Raw genomic sequence first — 19,447 nt, forward strand, 5'->3', positions numbered from 1 at the left:
AAGCTTTGATCATAGGGCTGATATATGTCCACTTCAACCACACTTAATGTAAAGAATAGCTCATGACAGCATTTTTCATAGTAATCACATATAAAGCTGGATTTTACCATCAAAGAGAAATTAAGAGTCAATTATCAGTGCAATATAATGCATTCAGACACAACACACAGGCAGCCACTATGCAGGTTATAAACAACATCACACATTGCATGAATAGCTGCATTGTCAGGTCCACGGAGCTCCATGAGGTTTGCCTTCAAGTACCGTTCTGCTCTGAAAAGCAGGCTCTGAAAAGCTCACTGCGTGGCTCCATGTTTATTGCATTGCTCTAGCCCTTATCAGATCACACTGCTTAAAACAAGATGCTTTGTTCCTTCTATTTGCCAGCTCAGCGTGCGATCAGAGAAAAAAGATGAATTGTTCTTCCATGTCAGTTTAGAGGATAAGTGATATATGAATGATTTCATCTCATTATGTTTTCCACTGTGTTTGGGCAGCCCTCATTGTCTCACCTAGTAACACTGCTGCTGGAACATCCACCTCAATATTTGCTTTTTACAGAAGCCAGCTTTGCCTTCCCTGCCCAGTGTCATTTAGGTTAAGACAATTAATCCTGGAGTGGCTGTAGAGCTGTAAGCTGTGTTTCAAGGTAAGGCAGCTTGCAGATCAGTTGGTCGGCTAAGAAGCTGTGGTCTGGCCTCCTTCTTTTGATGTCTGTTCTCAAACGTCTGTCCAGCCTCAGACTCCTGGGGCTGGGTGAAAAGCACCGTCAGACACCAAAGGGTGCACACCTGCTCATGGTTCCATGAATCAAAACCCCTTGCTAACAGATGAGAGGGGAGCCAAATGAAGTGAGACATGGGGTATTGAACACATCTGTCAGTAACATCTGGTGAGAAAAGCTGAATACTGTTTCACTGCAGTGCGAGGCAATGCTCGTTCCTTTTCAGTAGCTGCCAACTGGGCCTTCTGGGTCTCATCTAGTTTTCCGAAGTACCTGCCTCGTACCCTTCCTCTTCTGCTTTCTTTCTCCTTCTTTTATGCAGTTTTTCCTCTTGGCAGCAGTGGGGCATGGATGGACATATGCTGAGACTTTGGCTCTGGTCTCAAAAGAGGGGTTTCCAGGAGGAAGGGGATAGAAGGGACTGGGCAGGAGGAAAAGCACCAGGAGGTGTGACCACCAACACAGCACAGCGTCCTTGGGGTTTATGCTTTGTGGGGTAGTAAGTTCTACTTCAATGTCTTATGAATGTAGTGTCCTCAGGTGTCTCTTCCTTATGGATCCTCTCACCTCTGTGCTCACTCTTGAAAGCTGTTTTTCAGCTGTGCTATTCAAGAGTCCCTCTCCACTACTCAGACAGCTTTTGTTCACTGACTTGTCAGGACAGAGCAGTCTCTGACCCTCTTTATCTAACCTGGCTGGTATCACAGTCAGCCTTTTCAGAAGTCACTTGCGTGAAGACAGGGGGACTGGGACTTGATGGTTTTATTAGCCTTTTATATTAGCCTTGTTTCCATGGGAAAGCAAGGTAACAAGTGCAGAGCCAATGAGTTTTCCACCAACTAAGGATATATAAGGGTAAGGCTTATATAAGGATTTATAAGGATAAGGCTTATAATACTGATGCATCTGGTTTCTTTTGGCCTGCCTGTGGGTCTTTTGGTCTACTCTGTAGACAGTCTGCTAGGAAATGCTGGTGAGCAATCTTTGCTTTTCCCAGGTTTCTGCCCAGTATGCTTGTTTGTTTTCTTCCTAATTCACCTTGCATGATCTCATGTGGGGTCTTATCTTAACAGAAACAACTACACTTCCTGCTTTATTTAACAGTGAGCTTGGCCCTCCATTTCAAAACTGAAGGCTGAATTTCCCTTAGCTGTAGCTGCATAGCTCTTGCTGACTTAAAGATCAGAGAGGTGCATGATAGGAAGCAACCAGCCTCCTTCAGGGTTCCCACATGTATCACCATGGGGAGAGTCTTCCTTGCTTTTTGCTGAGAATGAACTGCTCAAATTCCTCCATAACCTCTAAGGGAAGAATTTAACTCAGAAATAAACACTGCCTTCAGATACAAGCTGCTTATCTGAGTGCTGAGCAGGGGCTTTGTACAGGAACTCCTTAGGAAATACTCCATCATGTGCTTCCCCTCTAAAGCTTGTAGGCAAGTGGTGGACCCTCCAGCAAGAGGCAGTGATACAGCTTAAACTAACCTGCTTAGCCACCCCAGCAGCCTTAAGCAGGTTCCCCTGCCTTTGCTGTGTTGCCTCACACCCACAACCTTGATGGTCAGGTGGTGTTCAAGGACTGCTGCCTTTGCTAGCATTCCCAGCTGCGTGTGCTCGAGTTTTGGTGGTGATGCTCCCCTACCTCTGTGCTGGCTGTTCAGTCCATTAATGGCCCTTGATGATCTCCATTGCTGTACTTGGGCCTTGACAAGGTCTCATCCTTGTGAATGGCAGTGGATTAGCAGATTTGTAGTAAACTAGTAAAAGAGAAGTAACCTGTGAGGTAATAGTCACAAAGAAAATTCTCTCTTATGGGCAGTTTAGAGGAAGGTGGGAGCAAAGAATAGTTTTCTCCTTTTATCTCATTACAAGAAAAGCAGAGAAAACAGAGCTGCCTAAGCAGCCAGAGGGACAAGTGGATGGAGGGGGGCGCAATTCTCTTCTTCCCCATCCCCATTCCCTGTTAAGGACAGAAAAGAGGGAGGAGAGTCAGAGCCCAGAGAGGACAATGGGTGGTGAAAACCTGTTGAAAGTCTGTAAGAGACACAGGAGGAAAGATGTGAATAGTCAATGATGAGTGGAGCTAATGAGGCCTGGTTTCAGTAATTTTTTTTGTCTCACGGTTGATTGTCAGTACAACTGAATCTTTTCCTTTAGTTGGGGCATTTGTAAGACTTCTTGTCTGTGTGGGCTGTCTTGAGCCTAATAAGCTGTGAGTTCAGCTGCAGACTTTCCATCATTTGGGACACAGGGACTCTGTCTTCTACCCAGACATCCTCCTTTTTTTTTTATGAAAACCTTTTGTTTATGCCTGTTAGGCCAGTGAATTTCAGCTAAAATTGCACAATGGGCTCGAAAGACTGAAGGAAAGAAAGGCAGACAACTGAATGGACAGACACACATGCATTAACACCTCTGCACAAACAGCATAGTTGTGTGAATCCCATTTCCTTAGAAAATCTGGATCAAATGTCTGATTTTTCAGCAAGTGGAAAGTGGATTAAAACACCCTGAGAGCCTTGGGGAAGTGAAGGGCCTTGCAAATGGGATGCTCAGTTTTTATTGTCCAACTTCCGTCATTGTTCTAGAGAAGGAGAAATGCCACACATGTCTTGAAATCTTCACCCAGCATCTACTTCCAGCTTCTCCCCTGCAATTACCTTTTAAATGGAAGGAAATTGTTTTCTGCTCTCCATCTCTCACTGCTGCTTTCTTCTTGTCTTTTCTTTTTTTTCATAAACAACATGAAATCATCACTTGAAAAGAGGCAGAGAGGGAGAGATTAATTAAGAAGCTTGTATTTCAGTTTAAGGCTTTCTCTGATAATCAGAAACTGCTTGAGTTGCGCTTTCAGGGGTTTGTAATATGAACAGAATCTCTGGATAGGGATACAGGCTGTAATTAATTTCTCTCTCCAGGACGATTACAGATATAAATAGTAAAACAAAGACAGGCAAGTATCAGCAGAGGTGCCCACATTGCATATACTCCATCGTAATGTTGCTCAATAGCAGATTGTTTTCTACTCAAGATCAGTGGTTCATAGAATGAAAAGGATATGGCACTGGATTTCCAGGAGGTCACTCTTCCTGGCTTTTGCTAGCACAAGATCTGATAATCATTGCTTTCAGCTACTTTTCCAAGTGTCAGGCATAGCAAAGAGACTTTCTCCTTATCCCGTCCTTGCACTAGCAGGGACCTGTCCTGTGGAGGGCTGGCAGCAGAAGCTAGTTAAACTGGGGTAGTCTGAGCATTAATGCAGTAGTATTGTGGGAAGTAGGAAGCTTTAGCAGGAGATGAAAGGATTAGCAGAAGCCTCTAGCTGCTTTTCAGCATCTTGGGGTTTATGGGAAAAAGTAAGTGCCTTGCTGCCAGGGCTATGCAGCAAATTTCAATAGAAAGAGCAAGTCTGGTGTTGCAGCACTGAACAAATTTGCAGACAGCCTGCAAAAGCAGCTGTGGTATACAAATGATGTGGATTTGTTTCAGTAGGTGCCGTCTCCACAGACAGCGATGACACTTTCAGTGTCTTCAACATGAAATGTTTTGTTGCTGAACAAAGCCTGTGAAGAAGTAGGAGAAGGCAGAGTTTACAAAGGTTTGTCTGTTCTTCTCAGACAGACCAGTGGCCTGGGCCATGCTTCGTGCTATATGATATAAGGCTGTGGAGGGTGGGCTTGGGGAAAAACATGTCCTTGCTTGTGTGTCACATGAGGATGGAGAGATGTGGCTCCTCTATGTGCCCCTTAGTCCAAAGCTAAGGGAAAGCTGGTGAGATAACAGCCAGCTCTTCCCTAGAGGTCTTCATTACCAGTCACCAGTGTTTCTTTTCGAAGCAGGGCAACAGCATCATTGACTGTTATAGAAAGGGACAATAAGGCATGAGAATACACAGAGCAATGTGCTCACAATTTCTGCTAGCAGCAGATACTGTGTTTTCTATGACCCATATTGTGCCTGACCCAAACCCCATAGCTTCCTTTAAGAGCAAATAAGCTCAAAAGAGCTACACCAGAAGCAGCTTCCAAAGCGAGTTGATGCCATAGCAATGAAAACTGCTCCTGTTATTCTCTCCAGGCTTGTCAACCACAGTTTCAGGTTCCAGCTCTGCATGTATGTTAGTACCAGGAATGAGGGGATAACTCACTTTGAAAGCTTCCTTCTGGGGTTTATGTTGAGATTTTATCAACTTGTTCTCACACTGACGATCTGCCTAAAGGACTTTGCTTTGAAAAACAGGGACTTGAGTATCTACTTTTAAATAAGCAGCAAGGAAGCAATAGTCAGGCACTGGCTGAATTATGCAGCAGGCTCCCTTCCAGAGTAGGATAGGAAGGATGGATCTGATGGTGGGTCAGAAATCATTGTTTGTCAGGTGAAGAAAAATGTAGGTGATATGGAAAGGTCCAGAGAAGGTCAGTGAAGATAGAAGTGTCATTGAATTTATAGATGAGAGATCACAGGGACTCTTTAGGCAGAAATGATGACTAGTTAGAGGATGACTTGTCTGAGACATTCACTATGATTAAAGATGGAAAGTGAAATTGATTGTTCCTTCCTGTCTTTCCTTTTTTATTTTTTTAGACTCTGTCCTGCAACATGGGAACAAGGGGTCACTCGCTAAAATTAAAGGGCAGCAGCTTTAGAACTGATAAAAAGAAATCTCTTTTCTTTTAAAAATGCTGCATGCAGTTTACCCATGGAATTTGTCACTCCCCCTGAGGTCGTGGAGGCAAAGGCTGTGGCTGGATTTTAAAGAGGTGAGCTGATTTCACAACTGTTTGCAACATTTGTGGCTACTCGAGGCAAGGCAAAAGGGCAGGTATTGAGTCACATGCTTTGGGGCAAAACCCTGCTCCTAAGGCAGGATAGACAACTTGTCAAGAGCATGGCATGATGTCCATCCTCTAGCCATCTGGAGTGAGTTTAAACATTCGCACTCATGTGCACCACTCTTTGTGAGGGGTTTCTGCCTTGTCTGTGGAGCATTTGAAGGGATCATGAGCTTCAACTCAGCTCCTCTCATGCCTGGGATGGGATCTTAACAAAACCTCACCTTCACAGCTGCCCTAAGCCATGAACTGGTGCACCCCGTGTAAGTTCCAGCAGAGGGTGGCAAAGGAAAGACCTTCTTTAACCTGATACAACTCCATCAGGCAGAGCTTATTTGTTAAGAGTTATCTTGAGCACTATTATTTATCCAGTGACTCTTCCCTTGCCTGTCCTCTCATGCAGCAAGGGCAGGGTGTTGCAACAACATTAGGAGCACCAGTGCTCAGTTCCACCACTGCCAGCCTCATGCTGCCAGAGCAGAAGATGGCTGGAGAGGCAGTGGAGTGCGATTTGTGCAGCCAGGGAGTCAGGGTGGAAGGGTGGGTGCATCATATTTTGTTCTTTGGAAAGAGATGGTTTCATTATTCATTGCCCATGACACTCATCTGCTTGAGAAAACAGTGCACAAAGGACAGGTAAAGCTGCAAATCAGCTGTGACATGAGTCCCAGGGCGATTCTGCCAAGAATGAAGAAATCACCATTTCAACAGCTGTACCCTAAAGATAAAATTACAGCCTTATAATGTGTTGTAGATACCTCACGCAGAGTAAAATGTGAGCTGGGCTTTCACTTTTGGGGCTGGGATTCAGTTTTGCTTGCAATTTTGTCTTCAAATGAAAATGGTCGTGGAACGTGTGGTTGTTTGAAAGAGAACTTGTTCTCTGGCAAAACACAGGTTAGAGAAGTTTATTAGCACTGGAGTTCTCACTGGAAACATCAGTAGTCACATCCCTGTATCTGGAGAGCCATCAGCGTTTTCCAGTGTTAAGGGAAACACAGGGTTCTTGGTGCTCTTTCCCAGTATTTTCTGAAGTAGGGATTACATGTCACTGCCGCTAACACTTCATTTCATACCAGTGATCATCTGGCTAGTCTTTTTTTTTTTCCAACAGCAGCCATGACTAATAGCTGAGGTTCTTTGTTGCTGTGTTCTGCCATCAGACATCGGTTTTCCCACCTCACCAGTCAGGAATCATGGGATAATGCCATCCTCTTGGCAAAGCTGTCAGCTCACCAAAATGTTACGTGATGTTCTCCCAGTGACCACTTTGGCTGGGCAAAGCTCTTACCTGTCTGGTTTCCTGCACAATTTTGGGGTAAAATCCCCATTTGACTGCACACTCTTCACATACTGATCTTAACAGGATAACTTCCTGATAAGTGCCATTTAAATGTGTAAGCCATTCTCCTCCCTGTCATCCCATCCTTCAGGTGTATTGTGCATGGCCAGCTGGAAAGGATACTTTAAGTAGCTGTGGACTGTTCCTCAAACTGACATAGCAGGGCAGACTTCTTGTGAATTTTCCCCAACTCTCCAGACAATGCCCTCCACTGAGATTGCTGATGATCAGGTGGAGCTCTTTTTCATCTGGGCTACAAACATACACATACACACAGAGGAAAGATTATTAATAATGCAGCAGTGACTGTGATGAACCATGATAGGTGGTGACAGAAAGTGGGAGATGAATACATTCAAATCAGCATGCTTGGCAGGTATATGAAATATTATTGTGTTAGAGATGGGACCTTTAGCACTGTAACGCCAGTACCCCATGCAAGAGATCCAGCACTGATGCTGTCAGTCACATTTGATTTTCTCTAGGTTCCTCTCACCCATCACTATGGTGTAGGAGCACCTTTTATCAGGCGGTATCACTGATGTCTGTCACAGTTGTCTCTTTCTTCCTTTTCTGGCTCCAGGAGAAAGAGAGCAAAATTAAAACAGGCAAATGGAGAGGAGGAGAGAAGGGTGAATGTGTGGGAGCTGTGTTACAAAGCGGACTGCAGGCCACTGCAAGCTGTTTAATAGCTGTAGCCAGACCCTCAATCTGAAAGCAATTAGATGTGAAAGGCAGGAAGAGAGAGATTCAACTGCAAAGAGGATCACCCTCATGTATGCAAGTGCGATTACTTTTTGAGACCATAAGGAGAATATGAAAGGCAAAGTTTTCCAATCAGCCCATCAATCAGATGTACACCTTTCCCAATCCTTTTGTCAGGAAGGGGTGAAAATATTTCTGAATTTGAACCTTGCCTTCACAGTCTGAGGCCATACTTAGTCTCATGGAAAAGCAAAATGTCCCATGATCTTTCATGCTTGTCTTCTCCTCTGATCCTTCTTCCTGGGAACTGTTCCCCTTTTTCAGCCTGAAGAAATGAAGGCTGAAAAGGGCAGTGTGGTTCACAGGTCACTTGGCAGTCTGTGAATTCTGAACTCTTGAATGAAGGTCACACCAAATGATTTCTGGATGATCCATGTGCAGTTAAACATGTTTGCACAAAAGGCTCATCAAGTAATTCTGAATAATGAGTGCAGGTGCTAAAATCCTGATATGCTTGCAGGCATTTTATGATCAGAAGTAAGAGCTTAAAATTTGCCAGCTTAAGTTGTTCCTGACAGAATAATCAGCATGCTGTGCCGTGCACTGTGGTTGCACCCTGTGTCCTCTGCCTGCATCACAGGTACAGGAGATGCTCCGTGCAGTTAGCTCTCCCTGTCTGGACACTTTAACAAGCCAGTTTTCTTATTCTGCCAAACAAGAAATCTCAAAAGCAGACTCACTGCAAGGTAGGTTGGGTTTGGGGAATTGAGAATGAAACTGAAAATACTCTCATGGCTCACACTCAGAGGAGACTGGAGGTGACTCAGTACCAGTTGCTCTCATTAGTTAAGTTTTTATGAAATGAGACTGTTGTGTTGATTGTCAAGCTGGTCAGCCCTTTGGTCCTTGTGGTAAAATACAGGCACGGGGATAAATGTCTTTGCTTGAACTACTCTAGCACCTATACCAGTGCTGTTCAGTAACCATGCAACAATCTAAAGTGGCTGCATCTATGATGGACAGGATGAAACTCCCTGAGAGGGCAGCTTCTGTTCCCTGGATTGAATTTGTTCTGTTTAAAAACAGGACTGCAGTCTTTAGAGCTATTGACTTGGCATATTATGAGGGTCCTATATGCAAATGTAATTATACATATAAAAAAACCCTGAGAAAAATCCAAATAATTCTTAAATTGGCACAAAGACTATACTGCTGCTGATTTTGAGGTGGTCAGCCTGCTGGCCATTGCATTTCAATTACCTTTATATTCATTTGGCACCACTGAAGTGAAGTAATTTTCACTGATTAATGCCAGGAACCAACAGATATGTTCTTCCCTTTTGTTTGCTCCTTTTCAGAATTGAATTTAGTGCTGATGAGCAGTGCCAAAATGACAGCTCTGCAGCCCGCGGTGTTATATTCAGCCAGGGAACTAGTTCTAGCACAGTATGAGAAGGGAAGCTTTGCTTAGGGATGGACGCACTGAAGAAACTCTCAGCTACATGAGGCACATTTTACTTTCCTGGTAAAATGCATGATTTATGGACTAGAGGGAGTAGGTGGAAGGGGTTCCTACACTTGTGCAGTGCTCAGACACCGTTGTCTTGTGCCTAAAGCTGGTAATGCAGTGTGCATACAGCGTGCAGTGGAGTCAAGGGAGCCTCTTTTCTTCTCTCAGAGCCAGCATTTATTTGAGCTCCCTACATCCATGTAGCACAAAGTGTCTCCAGGGTTTTAGGTCATGGAAGCAGTGTAGCCCAGCTAGCAAGGGTCTATGCCTGCCTGCATAAGGGCTGCTCCTTTGTGCCTCAGGCTGCATTATAGAATCATAGATTGATTTAGGTTGGGAAACACCCTAAGATCATCGAGTCCAACTCGATCTTAACCTAACACTACCAAGTCCACCACTAAACCATGTTCCTATTGCTTGGATGGGAATTTTCTGGGGCTGATGTCTCCTTGGTACAATGTCATGGACCATGTAGATGAGCCCTTCCATGTCTCCAGACAATGGGACTTGCAGAAATCAGGTTGCACAAACCACAAAGCAACTGGCAAGGTAACAATCGTCTTGAGCCATCTGTCATGGACATGGGTACATTGACACACAGGACTAGGCTGTCGCCCCCGCTGTACCCTTAAAGGCAGGGGAAAACAGCAACTTCAAGTCTGAGCTGGGCTTCTTGTCCTACTTATAACACAGCCAAGCAATGTACTAGATGCAGGGTCTTCAGGACAGGCCAAATGGTCCCATGGGGAATGAACTCACAATGCTTCTGTACCACAGCACTTCCTATTGCCATGAAGCTGCTTAACACGTCCTAATCAATGACAAGGGCCAGTTACCCAGTCAACAGGGATGTCAGTCAACCTTGATGTCCGCGACTCAATCCCTCCTCCCCACCCAGCCACCTCTTTTCCTGAAGTCCTAAGAAGGAACAGGAGGAAGGTGGATATTTATGAGTATCTCAAGGAGATAAAAGAGAAACAAGTATGCTAGAAAGTCATTAGAAAGCATGCTTTTATTGTGACATTTTTTAATCATAATTATTATTTCAGATGCCTTTGGAGTATAATCAACAGTTGTCTCCCCATGAATGTGCTTAGTAAAAATGTCTCAAATGCACAAGAGAATCCATTTATTGCTTCTCAGTTGCAGGAAGCTGAAATTACTGCTTAAATAACCTCTCAGCTCAAGTGAGGGTAAATCAATGCTGACTGCGGAGAACAAACAGTGCAGATTTTACTCTTGTGACCCAAAGCTGCGCACCATCACAATTCATCTGATCTTGTCAAATGGAAATGAAGGTGAATTATCTGTCTTTTTCCAGCTGGTATTCCTATGATGTGGACAGAAGCTGCATTATTAGAATAGCTTAGGGATTTCCCCCCCTCGCCTTTGGTTGCTTGCCTGTACATTAAAAAGGGAGTATGAAAAGCCATGATGTTGCCCTGTTTAATGCACTTTGTAAATTGGCTCTTGCTTAAGGTTTCCTCCAATGAGTCATTTAAAATCTTACTAAGCATCTGCTTTGTCTGTTAGATATCTCATGTGATTATGGACTGAGTATTGCTTTCAGCTTTGCCCGAGCCATCTTCTTAAGTCTGAGGGGTTATAGGGTGGTAAATGAGGTTAAGCCCTTGTCTTCTCAGTTTTCATCACATGTGAGGAGCTGAATTTTCCACCTACTCCTTTGGCTTGCTCTAACCCTGACAGAAGCAGTGCAAATATAGCATTACTTGTATTACAGCTTCATGGCCAACAGAGTGCTGGTGTCTATTCAGATTCATTTCGACAGAAAGTGGCAGAAATTAGTCTGGGATGTTGAATTTTCTGAGTACCACTTTTCTACAGTTATATTCATCTGAGATTAGCCATCTCATGCTCTTTTAGGTCCCTGGATTTTACTTACTTTTTGAACCACTTATCTGCCATGAAGCTTAGCAAATATTTACACACAGATTTAACTGTTAAGGCTGGAACATGCAAGGATTTTTCCTCTTTTCTGAAAATATGTTCTAGGGATATTCCAGCACCCAGAGGTTGCCTGTGCATAAATCTAGCTTCCAGCTGTTTTCTCTGGCTTCATAAGGTTTCCAGGCATTTCATAAGGTTCTTCAAATTGCTAAAGTGTCCTTGAAGTTGTTAGCAGGATGATGAGATGAGGAAGCTCATCGTCTTCCAGGCAAGGACCTTTTCTAGAAGAGGCATTTTAATCCTATTGCATACTGGTGCAAGAAGTGGAGGGTGAAATTTATGGTCTCTCATGTGCGTGAGTGAGATTAGTGAAGCTTAATGGTCTCTTTTCTGGCTTTAAATTCAATTTTCCTTTTATTTTTCTTGAAAATTGGATCGCAATGATTTTAGTACTCACCTAAGAAAGGGATTGAAAATGTGGCTTATGATCAGGTGGAGAGGGTCTTTGGAAAAGCTGTTAAATCAGCAAAAATTTCCTCAACATGATCTAGACACTTGGACCTCACTTGTTTGTGACCAAAGAAAAGGCCACAGAGAGATTTCTCAGTGCTTGTGCTCTGGAATGTGGTGTCTTTGGTTATCACTGCTCTGACAGCAAAGCTATGGGCAGAGGAAAGTCTACAAGACAGAGAGCTTTCAGCCACCTCCAATTTAATTTACAGAAAAAGTCAGTCTCTGTGTTTACCATCTACATATCCCCCCCATGAATCTTGAATTAGCAAAACCTGTCTCTAGGCTGTTGGATGATCTTAATTAAACTAAATTAATTATTTATTCAAATAAAATAAGACTTGCCAAGACTCTCCAGGGAGGCTGTAAGGGTAATAATGCCTCTTAGTAGAAAAACGTGTCAATAGCTCACACAAGCTGCGGCCATTTTATTGTTGTGGGATCCTGTTTCCTTAAACTCTTCAGGATGTAATGAATTTCTATTTGCATGTGGTAGAAGCCCTCCACCCCTCTCTTACCATCTCCCTCTTGCTGTTTTGTGTTGTGGATCTGCAAATACTAGATTGATATCTCTCCTCCCAAGAAACTTTTGTCAGCCTTCACCTGAACTTTTAAGCTCATTTATATGGACCGGAAACTAGCAATGCCGAGAAGATATTTGTTTTCCATGACACATTGTGAGTGATTCTTGCACAAAATTGCCAAGTACTTGACAAAGCCATAATCACTAGCTAATGATCCATAATGCAATTGCTGTAATTAGTAGCATTATTGATATTACCTTACTAGAGTAATTGGACTCACTTAACCTTTGTTTCTAGCAAGAGGAATTGGGATATAGATGCTGACAAGGGCTGGCATCAAGTGGACAATAAACAGTCTGTGCAGCAGTTATTTGATGACATGCCTGCAGCTTGGCCTCTGCTACTCACCACGGCTATGTGGCTGGTTTGGAGCTGCAGGAATTTGGAGCAGTGGAGAGTCCTTTTTCCACTCAGGTCTGCTCAGCCCTCTCAAGGCTATGCCTTGACTGAAAGGTTAAGTGTGCTCAAAGTCCCATGACCTCTACACGAAGCAGGGAGAGGAGCAGGAGGTGGTGGGTGAAATGACAGCTGATGGCCATGTGGCGTATGGCGTGATCTAGTTTGGGTTTAAGTATTGTAGTAAAAACTTTGGGGAAATCAACATTTTTCTCTTTTTAATGACTGTGACACATTACATTGTCCTTCCATGGCTTGTTTTAAGAGGAAATATCCACCAAACATGTTCACCTGCACACAGGCTGTCCTCCTTGAAGTCTGGTGGTGAGGAAGACCACCACCTATGTTGCAGCTGCCTGTTGCAGACATACTGAATAATCATGATGTTCCTTTTGGCTTTGTAACTGTGCACTTCATGGCTTGAATAATATTAATAATAACAACAACAATAAAAATAACAATGTTATAATGATAGCAATAATAATAATATCTGAAGAAAGAAACTATGTTGGTTATGTTTGTATGGAGCTCTTATCCTCCTGCTGGAGCCCCATTTTGAAGGGTGCAGTGGGGAGAAAGGGCAGAAGTGTTGAGAAGGGTTGCTGTGGAGAGCTGCCTTTCACCTTAGCAGAGCCATCCCTCCCACCATTTCTCCCCAGAGCATGTGAAGGAGCTTTCCCCACTTCAGGGCAGCATCATCCCACAGAGCCTTGGCAGCATGATGGCTCTTTCTTCCTTGTCAGGCTAGCTACCTTGGAGCTGTTCCAAAGTTATTTTCTAATAGACCTTCATACAAGCCTTAGATTTCCAAAAGCCTACTGGATTTTGAAAAATTTTTTCTTTTTTTTCTCAGATGAGGTGCATTCAGATGAGTTTCAGCTTACTGGAGCCAACAATCTCAGTCCCTTAAGTGTACAAGTGGATACTTAACTGGACCATCCTCTTCGTTGCAGGGAAAACCTGCTACATGCTAAAAAAAGAATAGAATTTGCTGAGCTTTATAAAATCTATTCATAATAAAATCTACAAAGGTGAAATTAGATTGAAAACTGACTCCAGACACCACTTAGTAAGAATTATTTCATGCCAGTATGTGTTCAATATCTATTCCATTCATGCAGTGTAAGTTATTATAATGAACAGCATCTAAAATATGCATTTCTGTATGCAGTTACCTCTTGCCTGTTCTTGATGGATCTATTACTGCTGAAGGATACAAATTTCTTCTGACTGTGAGAGAGTTCATGGACATTTGATGGTGGAAAAGTAAAAGGGGGGGGGGGGGGGGAGAGAGAGTTGAAGGCATAAAGTGCCTCAGCCTAAAAACAGCAGTGAGAACTAACCAGCAGGAGACCCACATCAGAGCAATATATAGGCTGTCTGTGGCTTTTCTTGTCACAGAGCCTGACTGCCACATCACTGATAACAGATGGTTATCGTGAGCATTTTCCACTGGTAGGGAGGCACTTTACCAGGGCTATCTCAGGAGGTGCTGGAGCTGAGGTGCTCTCATCAGCCTTCAAAACCATCCCAAACTACGAGGGTTTGGTTTTCCTTGAGCCAACAGGTGAGCTTCCTCCACAAACCCAACAAGTTCTTTATAACACCAACTCCATACCAGCTCTGCCCCTAGGACCCCTCCACCAGCTGGCACCTCTCTGCCTCCATTCCTGACAACATCTTTGTCCGGTCTTTTTACTCCCCTCCTGAAATGAAGCTGCCCTCACTTTTTGCTCCTGCAGCCTGACCCCCAGGTGTCTGTCCAGCACCGGGCACTGTGCACCCAGCTTTTTGTTTCTCACACCATCCAGCCACTTAAAATGTCTATGTCCCAGGGACTATATTGAGTGTGTAATGGGCTTCCAAGGGGAAGCTACCGTAAAAGCTGCAGCAGTGAACATAGTCCAGAGTCCGAGAAAGCAAAACGAAGAATAACTAGGTAGGCTGGCTGATTTAAATGGGCCATCTTGACTTCTCTGTCTACACACATTTTCACTTTTCTAACATTCTTGCCTCCACCTCTGATGTTTTACTATATTTAACTGCATTTCCAGTAACCTTGAAAAGCATTTTCAGCTAAATGAGCATGGAATATCCTACCAGTGATAGTATCAGGTTAGTTTGTGTTACATGTAAGCTTATTTTTCTGCCATTTTCCCTGCTGGGGTAAAAATGCTTAAGACATATATGTGCCTGGTGGTTTTAGAGTGCTGTCCAAATGCTAATTGCTTGTGTGAGGTAATTACTGACTTCTGTTAGCTTAAATAAGAGGGGAAAGATGAAGCTGATGGAGAAAGAGACTTGCAAAAAGAGTCAGAAAAGAGTTCATGGCTAAGCAGAGGTTGAAACCACAGATGCTGATGGGTGCTAGGTCTGGTAAATTAAAGCTCTCATTAGTACTGTATGCCTGCCCTGACTTATGTGATCACAGATTTTGCATCCCTGCCTTTCTGGTGCATGCTGATTCCCTGACTTCAGCAAATCAAGTACTTCTCCGTGGGTAATAAAACCAAATATACTCCAAACCATTCCCCATCATTGGAAAAATAGGTGAGGGATGTGTTGTTTACAGCTGGGTCGTGATACCTGACATCTGTTACACCAGTCAGCAACAGCCAAAGATGTGCTGTATGCTGAAGCAGACCTTTGTGAATTGACTCAAAGAGACAGTCCAGAAGTTCTAGCCCCATAAATTAGGGCTTCCACAAAAGGATGGGTAAGGATGTAAACCAGTGTGTCAGTCCAGCACTAGAGATGTTTTTAAAAGGAATAATTTTTGCCAGGGTTGAATCTTCCCAATCAAAGGCCTCCATTTGGAGCCTGGCTTTGTCATACATGACTAATTGACAAACCTCTGTGCTATAATATTTTCCCTGTTACCCCAGTGAAATACAAAAGTGATGCTGGCTTCTATAAATCACCCTGATCTTAAAAAGGAGAGTTAAATGAGCATCACATTATAAACCACAAAGCACATTCATCACTCTGCTACAAACCATAAATATGACAAGTACATCCATCAATTCAGCACCTTTCTTTCAGGTCTGCGTACATGGACATTAGTAACTTAATGGCTTCAGAAAGCTTCACCTTCTTAAATACACTGTGAGTCTGATCTCTCATTAGCTGCGGTTACCAGTGTGGGAACTCAGCTATCTATAGCCATGTTCCTGTGCTGAGAGCTCCGGGAAGGGAAAAATCCACCTCTTTGGAGGCTGCTCCTAGAGTAAACCGCTTGCAAAGGTTACTCCCATGCTCCTCCACTGCTAGTGCTTTGACTGTACAAACTGTGGTAACAGTAGGATGTCTGTCTACTATGGCCATCAGGCTACACAAACTAGAAAATAGTCTAGCAGAAACTATCTATAAACAGATACAAAGATAAGGTTGCAGTGATTTGCTGTCAGACTGTGAAAATTTATTGAGTGGGTAATCTGGATCTCCTGTAATACTTTGTTTTCATTACCAGCAATGTGGATGGGCTAGGGAATTATTAAATCTGCAGATAAGGAGCTCTACACACATCTAGAAAGTAGGATTTGAAATGGTTGATGGGAAAGGTGACCCTGGAAAATAGTATGTGGTTCAAGAAGGACAACCACCAGTTGAAAGACTGCTAGGTGTTCTTTTGAACATGATATCGTGACACTTCAAGAGAGGTCTGAGCCAACTAGTGACAGTCAGACTGAGAGTAGAGAGAATGGAAAACATGCCAGGTGAGGCAAGAGCAAAAGAAGTGGGCTTGACCAAGAGAAGTGACTGAAGGCAGACATGGCAGCGATCTCTAAACACACAAAAAGACACAGTAAGTACAGGAATACTTTCTGCCTGCAGTGACAAGGGAAAGAAATACTGTCCTTGAGTTGTAGAAAGAGAGATTTAGGTTTGGCATTAGGACAAAACTTCCTGATAGGAACAGCAGATAAAGCGGTTGGAGGAGGTTGCCTGGGAAGGCAGTGTTATCTCCATTGCAGAAGGCTTTCAAGATCTGACTAGGCAAGCAGTAAATGGCACCTTGTGGAAGTGGGATGAATAAGATGTTGCTTGTGCCCTTGCAGTTCTATTTTCTATAATCTGTAGTGTGTTTGATTAGCATCAGGGATATTAGCCCTGTTAGTCCTACAGGACATAACAATCCATGCTCTGCCTGCCCATTTTCCCATGTGCAGTTAGATTTTGGAGGAAGCAGTTTTCCACTTGGATTTTTCCTACCTCCTGCTAAAGAACAGGTCCAGACAAGTCATCACCCCTTCTTTCATTTGATCCTTTTGGGTGAACAGCAGTAGAGCTCAGCCCAACCCTGCTATGCTGAGGGGAACAGACTTCAAAAGCAGCACATGTGCAAATCCTGATGGAGGCATTACCACCAGAGCACTATGCATCCCCAGAAAGAAGCTTTTAAATGTCAAATCCCAAGTGCTTTTAGATAGAGCAGCTGACAACCTAACAACTGGCTGCAAAACATCCTCCAAAGAGAGTTGCAGTAAAGCTATCAAAGGCTATGCTAAGCACAGTGGGCAAGGATTCTGCCACGGCTAGCAGTCTGTGGGAAGGGAGTGGTGGATTGGGGTGGGTGGAAGGACCACTAAAAGAGGTTTGGAGAGAAAAATTCAAGATTCCATATCTTGTACTTGCTTCCTATGATTGTGAGGGTCTATGCCTAATGCTGTGGGGCTGGGACCCTATGACATTGGTGCTGACTGCCACCTTCACTCATTCTGTCGAGAGATGTTGATGCTCTTCCATCCTAGAAGCCCCCTCCCACTATGCCACAGAGCACAAGTGTAGCCATTGTTCCCCACGCCGTGGTACCACTCATCCTGTGCTCCTGGCATGGCCAGCAGCAAGACAGTACCTTCATGATCCTAGCTGGGAAAGGGTGAAGAGTGGAGTCAATCCTGCCTGCCTAGGTCCCACATCTTGCTGGCTGGCCCTGCAGCCAATGACCCATTTCAGTGTGTCTTTTTCTGCCTCACCCATAAAGTATCTTTTGTACTCATCAGCAAATGAGTTTGCCTGGAAAAAAAGCCCCAAACAAAAGGCAGCAGCTTTCCCTCCCCCCCCCAACAAACCTTGGTTATAAACAGGTACCTGGGGAAGAATAAGAACAGAGCAAGCATATGTGCTGCTTCTTCTAATAAACTTGCCCTGTTAAATAATTTAGGTCAAATCAATACACAGAAATTACAGCAACTGAATTAAGTCGGTGCTGAGAAAGCTGCAGGTTTACTCTGTTACATTCAGTGTTGCACTTGAAGACCAGGTAAATTTGTTAGGGCAAATCTCAGGTGTTGGTGCCTATCCAGGCAATGAGCAGTGCTGCAGAGAAGGAGCTGGTGATCACCTGAAGTGGAGCTGACCAGGGATAGACAGGACCTCACTGCTGACGTGTTACATCCTTTAGCTTGCAGGTGGATTTGGGTGGGTGTGAGAAAGGTGCTATTTGTATGTTTCATCTGCTTGCTCATATGCTGTCCCTTTAGCCTCCCCTAAGACTACTAGATATCCAAGTACTTCTGGTGCACATGTTTCATTTGCGTGTGTGCAGCTTTAAAGCAAATTAGCTCATGCGCAGACTTTAGACTACCAAGAGCTTCAGGGATAGTGGACTGGCCTAATAAGATCTTTTCCCCTCTATGAAAAACAGTACACCAAGTATACACTCAGCATGTTAAGCCAAACACCCAAAATGTTGAAAATATAAGAATTAAAGATCTGTCTCCAAGCTTAATCCTGACCCTTCATTCCAGTTCATTATGGTGCCCTCACTGATTACATGATCACATGCTATTTTTTTCAGATGCCCCCATGCATCACTTCTCATTACTAAATTTAGTAACCAGCTGCTAGCGAGTTCTGCAGAGGAAAACACAGATGGGAAAGGTTGATATTAAACTGGCTTTAAGAGGCCAAATCTGAGCATATTCAGCTGGATGCAGCAGATGCTGCTGCTTGAACTCCCCTCCTGCAACATTTCCAGTCTGTGGCTTTTTAACAATGGAGAGAGATGGGAAATTTCAATAAGGGTGTTGTGGGGAGATGTAGATGAAATGGCTACATGAATATGGAGAAAGAAAAGGGAGTGTCATACAGCTGGTCTTCTTTCCTTTGACCAGGAGTAGCCTGTTGCATCAGGCAGTACTGAAAGCGAAGAAAGAGACTAAATCGTTTCCAGAGGTATAGCACTTTGCATTAGGCTCAAGCTGAAAGCCTTGGCTCAAAACAAATCTGAACACAAGGAGGTTTAGTCACTGGAGTCAAAATCCGCGGCTAGCACACAGCTCTTGAGTAAATAATGATACCAAAGCATATTCTTTTCCTTTTAAATAAGGTCCAGATAATTATGGAGGTCTGCTTTTGAGAAAAATTGCCCAACCTTAGCATATCTTAATTAGCTTCCATCCCAAAGGAAAAAACTGAACGAGATGGTGTACTGCTTAATTCACCTTGCCAGAAAGGACCATCTTTGAATGCCTGACCTTACACTTGCTAACTTTTACCCTAACTCAGCCTGGCTTAACGCATCCTGACAGGATATAATAACCTGGTGTGGCATGTTAAGAAGAAATAGTCATCCTTTTTGGACTGGGCTTTAGAACCAATAATACCGATATAGAAAAAATAAGGGCAAGGGGGAGGGAGGGGGGCGGGGGAAGAAACCCTTACAAGTGGATTCTAGGAATGAGATGTATTACATCAGATATTTCTCAGGTGGTATAATCTGATGGTGCCAGTGGTCAATGATGTTGTGTTTTCCAGTATTGGTGAAACTCCTGTCAGTCTTCAGTCATTGCTGATCCTGAAGTGTGAGAGGTTAGGACACTTGAATAATTAAATTGGACAAAGTCTAACTTTCAAAACTCCACACAAGCGATTCTTTGCTGTTTGTTGGTGCAATAGGGATTTCATAGTGATTATAAAATGATCAGGGTTTTGG

General features: G+C 43.6%; 1 long non-coding RNA gene across 1 annotated transcript; it reads right to left on the bottom strand.

Moving 5' to 3' along the window:
• Window positions 1–11,496: 11,496 nt before the first annotated feature.
• LOC133275885 (uncharacterized) lies at window positions 11,497–16,828 on the bottom strand. The gene is made up of 3 exons (XR_009745721.1): window positions 16,723–16,828; window positions 12,802–12,929; window positions 11,497–11,698 (listed from the first exon to the last, which is right to left on the bottom strand). It is a non-coding gene; the product is annotated as an uncharacterized LOC133275885 (long non-coding RNA).
• Window positions 16,829–19,447: the final 2,619 nt, after the last annotated feature.

The sequence above is a fragment of the Pezoporus flaviventris genome, unplaced genomic scaffold, assembly GCF_033815535.1.
Source record: "Pezoporus flaviventris isolate CSIRO_AGI_PZ_B2104156 unplaced genomic scaffold, CSIRO_AGI_Pfla_v1 ptg000002l, whole genome shotgun sequence".
NCBI lineage: Eukaryota > Metazoa > Chordata > Aves > Psittaciformes > Psittacidae > Pezoporus > Pezoporus flaviventris.